The 7395-nt window shown below is 44.7% G+C and overlaps 1 pseudogene; it reads left to right on the top strand.

The window, feature by feature from the left end:
* Positions 1–6292: 6292 nt before the first annotated feature.
* On the top strand, positions 6293–6410 carry LOC124725258 (annotated as a pseudogene).
* Positions 6411–7395: the final 985 nt, after the last annotated feature.

Consider the following 7395-nt stretch of genomic DNA (forward strand, 5'->3'; position numbering starts at 1 on the left):
TCAAACTCTCCCTGCTCCTTGATAAAGTCAATGACTCCTATTCGCCCGTAGTCTAAATACTGGCGTGGTACACTGGTCAGATAACCAGTCCACCGCGATGCCACTCAAAAATTCGCTCGCAGGCGTTTAACTATAACTCTGTCCGTTCACACCGCATAATAAAGGTGGTGGCCAACACAGTGATAAACGCTTAATCGCAAGGACTCAATATCGAGTCACTCTCGACGGAGGTGCTCTCCCAGTGAAGTACTGAGGAGAGACTTGTTCCTCGCTCTTTGAGTACACGTATGAGCGCACACGCTCTTGTTACTTGTTCTCGCTCCAAGAGTGACAACGGAATGGCCCCTCTCCATGCCAGATGTGAAGGGGTATATCTTTTGGTCTCTTCCATTACTCCTTCAGCTCAAGTCGTCAGGAATATTGTCTGCCAATCAGCATTGCTCTTCTAAAACGGGAGAATGACATTTCGTTTAAGGCGACCAATCCTGAAATCTGTAGCATCGGCGTTTGGCGTTTGCTGCCTCACTGTGAAAACCTTTGAAACTGCGTACTATGTTTGTAAAGAATGCGTAGGCCGGGCGCTCCCACATAATGTAGCGGAATCTGCTTTTAAGCCGAACACAGGGTCGTTCTCCCTTTCACTCAGGCCAACGCTGTCTGCTCTATGGGCGGTCGCTGGCCGATGTAGATAGATTGACTCGTCCTCTGAAGGGACCGGCCTCCTGGCGTGCATTTTGCCTCTTCCGAACTAGAAGCTTTTGTGTCCGTCATGTCTTGAATGTGTGTGTATACCAGCCTCGAGTATTTCAACCTCGGTGCGCAATTGCGATTTACTTGTTATTTGCATATCGTTTACATGAATTCATACAAAATTGACTTTATCTTACCGAGTTTGGGTTCGAATGAAGCGTCTTGATGTGCGGAATATGATTGTGAGGGTGGAATATGTAAGCAATGAAGGTCAGGAGACCACGACGTCTTACAGTGTGCAAGCTTCCATCTTTACGGTCAAGTTCATCCGCAACTGTTACTTTTGACGTTCGATATTGTTGCACTTTCTTAATACTCCTGACCCAAGTTCAATCCACTAGCACCTTTCTGCAGCAGTTCTGCTATCTTAAGTTTATCGGAAACGGTAAGCAAATCGCGTTTATGTTTACTCCCTACTGCGAGAGGCGTAACAACACCACGATTTGTAACAAGTGAAAGTCCAGATGTCAATACACAACATCAGCAATGACGGTTGGCAAGGATGGGACACTTGTCAAATTGCCAGCTCAGCAGAACTTCGGCACGGCGCTCGCGCAGGTATGAATTTGGCCACTGGAACACCTTCGGTATACCGTGTTTCTGTTGATCAGTATTCAGATAATCTATGCTCTACTGTAAATGTTTAAAAACAAATAGAGCGCTGTCATTATAGGCGGTGAGCTACATTCCTCATTATTATAGTCATTACATTCAGAAGCTTAAATTGCTACTTTTTATGCCTACTTTCGCAGTCTGGAACATCAGACTACGGGTAGTAGAGATTTGTGATTTCTATAAAAGAGCCATGACTACCGTAAGCCAAAATCAGTTTTCACACACCGATTCCGTAGTGTTAAGAATATTTGTCAGAATAAGCAAACCATTCAACGCAAACCATTCCTATGGTAGCAAAAGACCTACAAATGTTATTTGTAATTGAAGCCAGCGGTTTCACACAGGTACACATCCTGAAACCCAATTGGATGTCAGCTCTTGGCACCCAACAAAGGTGATAATTTTAATTCTAGGATGAAAGAAGGAAAAAAATTTAGAGTATAACAAACGTAACTCTGCAAAACTAATACGTAACTACTTTCCACGTGATCAGAATTTTAACAACCGTTTGAATATAAATTAATATTCTACTGGTTGAACAACAAAAGCCAAAGTCTAATTGTACAGTTGTGACAACAGTGAACAACAACACAGGCATGACTAAAATGAATGACCACGGAAAGTTTAGTCTAATATATAAGAGAGTAAGGAAGGAAATTACGGTTTAACGTACCGTCGACCGTTATCAGACAGAGCGAACTCGGATTAGGGAAGGATCGGAGGGGAATGCAGCATTTTTATCTTCAAAGGAACCATCCTGTCATTTATTTTAAGCGTTTAATAGAAACCTTGGAAAACATAAATCTCCGAGAACGGAAGGGGGTTTAAATCGTCGTTCTCGGATGGAAATCCAAATTTTTAACCACTGTATCACATCGTTGGGTAATATAAAACCGTTTTGTTACACTACTGAAGTGATTACGATTTTTTATTGTATTCATACATTTTACTGTACCTTACCAAGCAAATGTTACGACCACCTATCTTTCTAATCAGCAGTATTCTCAATTATAATAGCAAAATGTATTAGGACACGTAGCTGGCATAGATATAACTATAAGAGTAGTAGTACTGATGGTATTAAAACGAAAAGCAGTAACGTTAATGATAAAAGAGAACAGATATAACGAAAAGAGGATGTCGCGAAGGTGACGACTTTTCGGGTCATATAACATGTGCAAATGTGACTATAATTCTCTTAACACTAACCACTAACCTCGAAGTATACTTCAATTTTTGTAATCCGTATAGATAAAATCCAATTATGGGGAAAAATCATAGATGCAGTGTGCCTGATAAACATATCTCAAACAATATCGAAACTACAACCATGCGATATGTAATTACTAACAACAAATGAACCACAAAGAGTATACATCTACAGAGAATAATAAGTACATTCTGGAAAAAACGCTGGAAAGAAATACGGTATCAGCAGAGACAGGAATGAAAGTATTTTGGCTTTAATAATAAATACGGTTTCTACGTTACGTCATCATGCATATGACACATGTAAATGTAACGTCTTAGGGGAGCATGTCGAGTCAGGTATGTGATAAGTGGTGGTAGGATCTAGTGCTGACAATGTTTTCTCGTACGGGGTGGCGTAACTGAGCAGATGCTATCAGCAACTTTGCAGGTGTGAGGGGCTTTGCGATCGCGTGTTGTTTACCACCTGTCCATCATCGCTCCACTGCAGGAAAATTGCGGCACAATAAAGTTTCGAGTACCACGCGTTGAGGATAGATCAGTGCTCCACGCTAAGCCAGATGTACAGATGTTTGCATTCTACACTACTGGCCATTAAAATTGCTACACCACTACCACACTTTTCAGAGCATTCACACAAGGTTGGCGCCGGTGGCGACACCTACAACGTGCTGACGTGAGGAAAGTTTCCAACTGATTTCTCATACACAATCAGCAGTTGATCGGCTTTGCCTGGCGAAACGTTGTTGTGATGCCTCGTGTAATGAGGAGAAATGCGTACCATCACGTTTCTGACTTTTATAAAGGTCGGATTGTAGCCTCTCGCGATTGCGGTTTATCGTATCGCGACATTGCTGCTCGCGTTGGTCGAGATCCAATGACTGTTAGCATAATATGGAATCGGTGGGTTCAGGAGGGCAATACGGAAAGCCGTGCTGGATCCCAACGGCCTCGTATCACTAGCAGTAGAGATGACAGGCATCTTATCCGTATGGCTGTAACGGATCGTGCAGCCACGTCTCGATTCCTGAGTCAACAGATGGGGACGTTTGCAAGACAACAACCATCTGCACGAACAGTTCGACGACGTTTGCAGCAGCATAGACTATCAGCTCGGAGACCATGGCTGCGGTTACCCTTGACGTGCGATGGTGTAGTCAACGACGAACCTAGGTGCACGAATGGCAAAACGTCATTTTTTCGGATGAATCCAGGTTCTGTTTACAACATCATGGTGGTCGCATCCGTGTTTGGCGACATCGCGGTGAACGCAAATTGGAAGCGTGTATTCGTCATTGCCATACTGGAGTATCACCCGGCGTGATGGTATGGGGTGCCATTGGTTACAGTCTCGGTCACCTCTTGTTCGCATTGACTGCACTTTGAACAGCGGACGTTACATTTCAGATGTGTTACGACCCGTGGCTCTACCCTTCATTAGATCCGTGCGAAACCCTACATTACAGCAGGATAATGCACGACCGCATGTTGCAGGTCCTGTACGGGCCTTTCTGGTTCAAAAATGGTCAAATGACTCTGAGCACCATGGGACTTAACATCTATGGTCATCAGTCCCCTAGAACTTCGAACTACTTAAACCTAACTAACCTAAGGACAGCACAGAACAAGCAGTCATCACGAGGCAGAGAAAATCCCTTACCGGGAATCGAACCGGGGAACCCGGGGGCCTTTCGGGATACAGAAAATGTTCGACTGCTGCCCTGGCCAGCACATTCTCCAGATGTCTCACCAACTGGAAACGTCTAGTCAATGGTGGCCGAGCAACTGGCTCGTCACAATACGCCAGTCACTACTCTTGATGAACTGTGGTATCGTGTTGAAGCTACATGGGCAGCTGTACCTGTACACACCATCCAAGCTCTGTTTGACTCAATGCCCAGGCGTATCAGGGCCGTTATTAAGGCTAGAGGTGGTTGTTCTGGGTACTAATTTCTCAGGACCTATGCACCGAAATTGTGTGAAAATGTAATCAGATGTCGGTTCTAGTATTTGTCCAATGAATACCCGTTTATCATCTGCATTTCTTCTTGGAGTAACAATTTTAATGTCCAGTAGTGTATAGTATCGCTGCCTGACGCTCCAAAGTAGCGATGGTCACCTCTCTCTCGAGAACGGGCTGTTGCGTAATTATAGAAGTAGAGCTGTCCGTGCACCTTGACGGTGGACGCCACCCGTGAACGATCCCCATATAAAAGTTATGGGTTTTATGGCAGTTTCATCAGTATCATATATTTGTTAGGAAAAGTGTAGTGTCAGCTTTTGCGTGTCGCGTCGTCGAGGTAACAATCAGCAACATCGCGACAATTACGGAACCAACTAACATGGACTTGATCTTAATTCAGTGATTATTCTAAATGTGAGAGACTTATCTGCGTAACTGAATTTTGTGAGTGGAGACACTTTTATTTCCATATCGTGCCGCGAGATCAACAGCCAGTGGCGTCGTGGAACGGCTACACGTGCACCCTTAAATATCGTCAGTGACATCGTTGTGATCAAGTAACATTAACTGCGAGAATTTTGATGACTATAAAAACTGCCTGAACGATGATTATGTGTTTTTACATGACACTAATCATGACACTAATCATGTGTTTTTACATGACACTAATCATCTTTAAGACAACAAAGGCGCCATTATCAACATCTCACTGGGTGTGCGCCAGGTTGTGTAATGAAGCTAGATAAGCTGGATGTTCCTTCTGCGATACTGCAGACACACTTGGCAGGAATGTAGTCACTGTACATGGCTGCTGGCAGTGGTGGTCGCGAGAATATACGGTTGCGAGAAAACTGGGCCCTGGATGGCTAAGTGGCACTACTGAGAGAGAAGACCATGGAGTCGGCATATAGCTCTGTCGCATCGTACTCCATCTTCAGCAGCAACCTGAGCAGCAGTTGGCACCACAATGACACAACGAAGTGTTACCAGTTGCTTACTTCAAGGACAGCCCCGAGCCAGCCGCCCTGTATCGTGCATTCGACGACCCCGGACCACCGCCTTTGCATCTTTAGTGGTCTCAGACGAGAACTCACAGGTTGGCCGGGTGGAGCTCTGCTGTGCTTTCGCTCGCTCTGCCTTGGTGCCAGTGATGGCCGTTTGTTGTTTAGGAGGTCACTTGAGGACCTACAAACAACCTGTCTGCGTGCTAGAAACACTGGACCTACATCTGGAGTTATGGCCTGGAGTGCGACTTCTTGTGACAGCAGGAGCACTCTCGTGGCTATCCCATACACTTGTGTACAAATTTGTTCGTCAGACTTGTGATACGAGGGGGATATTTTCCAAAAGGCTAACGTTCATCCACATACTGCTGTTGTAACCCAGTATACTCTATAGAATATCGACATGTTACCTTGTCCAGCCTGATCACCAGATCTGTCTCCAATCGAGTACGCTTGGGACATTGTCGGATGACAACTTCAACGTCATCCAGTCATCCACAAACAGTATCAACCGTTACTGTATTGACCGACTAAGTCCCGAGACATGTAACTCCATCCCATAAACTAACATCTGGTAGCTGTACAACACAATGCAAGCATATTTGTTATCTTGTAATATTAATCACTTAAATGTGTTACCTAGATATATTTATTCCAGAAATTTCATTAGTCTTTATTAATTACTTTTTGGTGTTAAGATTTTTTACCGTCATTGTACTTTGTGCTTTATGAGTTACCTTGGTCTTCATTGGGCAACGGCCTTACCGCAGTGGATACACCGGTTCCCGTGAGATCACCGAAGTTAAGCGCTGTCGGGTGTGGCCGGCACTTGGATGGGTGACCATACGGGCCGCCATGCGCTGTTGCCATTTTTCGGGGTGCACTCAGCCTCGTGATGCCAATTGAGGAGCTACTCGATCGAATAGTAGCGGCTCCGGTCAAAGAAAACCATCGTAACGACTGAGAGAGCGGTGTGCTGACCACACGGCCCTCCTATCCGCATCCTCGACTGAGGTTGACACGGCGGTCGGATGGTCCCGATGGGCCACTTGAGGCCTGAAGACGGAGTACTTGGTCTTCATTGTGTGTATGCCACCCCCGCCCCCCCCCCCCACATCCAGCAGCTAGTAAATGAAAAATTTCAGCAGCAGTTCTTAGCTGGCAGTTGGAGGAATAAGAGTGGAAACACATACTAAAGAACTATTCACATGGCCATGAAACGTTCTCACCATGTGCATGTGATACATGACATTGCATTACGTGCAGCCATTGTACATGATGCTGTAAATTCCTTAACCCCCTCGAGCTCATTACTCACCACAGGCTGACACAAGAAGCCTTAGAGAGATGTAGCAGATGTACGTCAACCAGGGCATACCTCTGCATGAATCTACAGCGGGGTCTGCTGACACACCTTTTTATTGAGTGGTCCTTAACGTGTTGTTCAGTTAACTGTTTTTCTGTGTCATCTGTACCCACTCCCAAGCTCTCAGAAACCCGGCACCACTTCTGATATAAAATTAGTTGACTAATTAATTGAACTGATTCAAAAAATTGGTGGAAAATAGTTCAGTTGTGTCACTTTCGGTGTTCACGAGGTGCTTCAGGTTATTCGAATAGCCTACCCTTCCTATCACTGTATCAGTTTGACTGACAAACTGATATCCTTCATTTTTCCTTGCCCCCCCCCCCCCCACCCCTCCGTTCTGGAAACATAGATTGATCGATCACAGTGTACGGAATATTGTTTAAACAACTGAGACAATGTATAGAATACTGTTCATTTAAAAAAGTTAACGGGATACAAGGTGGTGTATAGAATATAGTTTATTTAAAGAATTTGTCAGGAAATCA

Source organism: Schistocerca piceifrons, chromosome 1 (assembly GCF_021461385.2).
Source record: "Schistocerca piceifrons isolate TAMUIC-IGC-003096 chromosome 1, iqSchPice1.1, whole genome shotgun sequence".
NCBI classification, from domain to species: Eukaryota; Metazoa; Arthropoda; class Insecta; order Orthoptera; family Acrididae; genus Schistocerca; species Schistocerca piceifrons.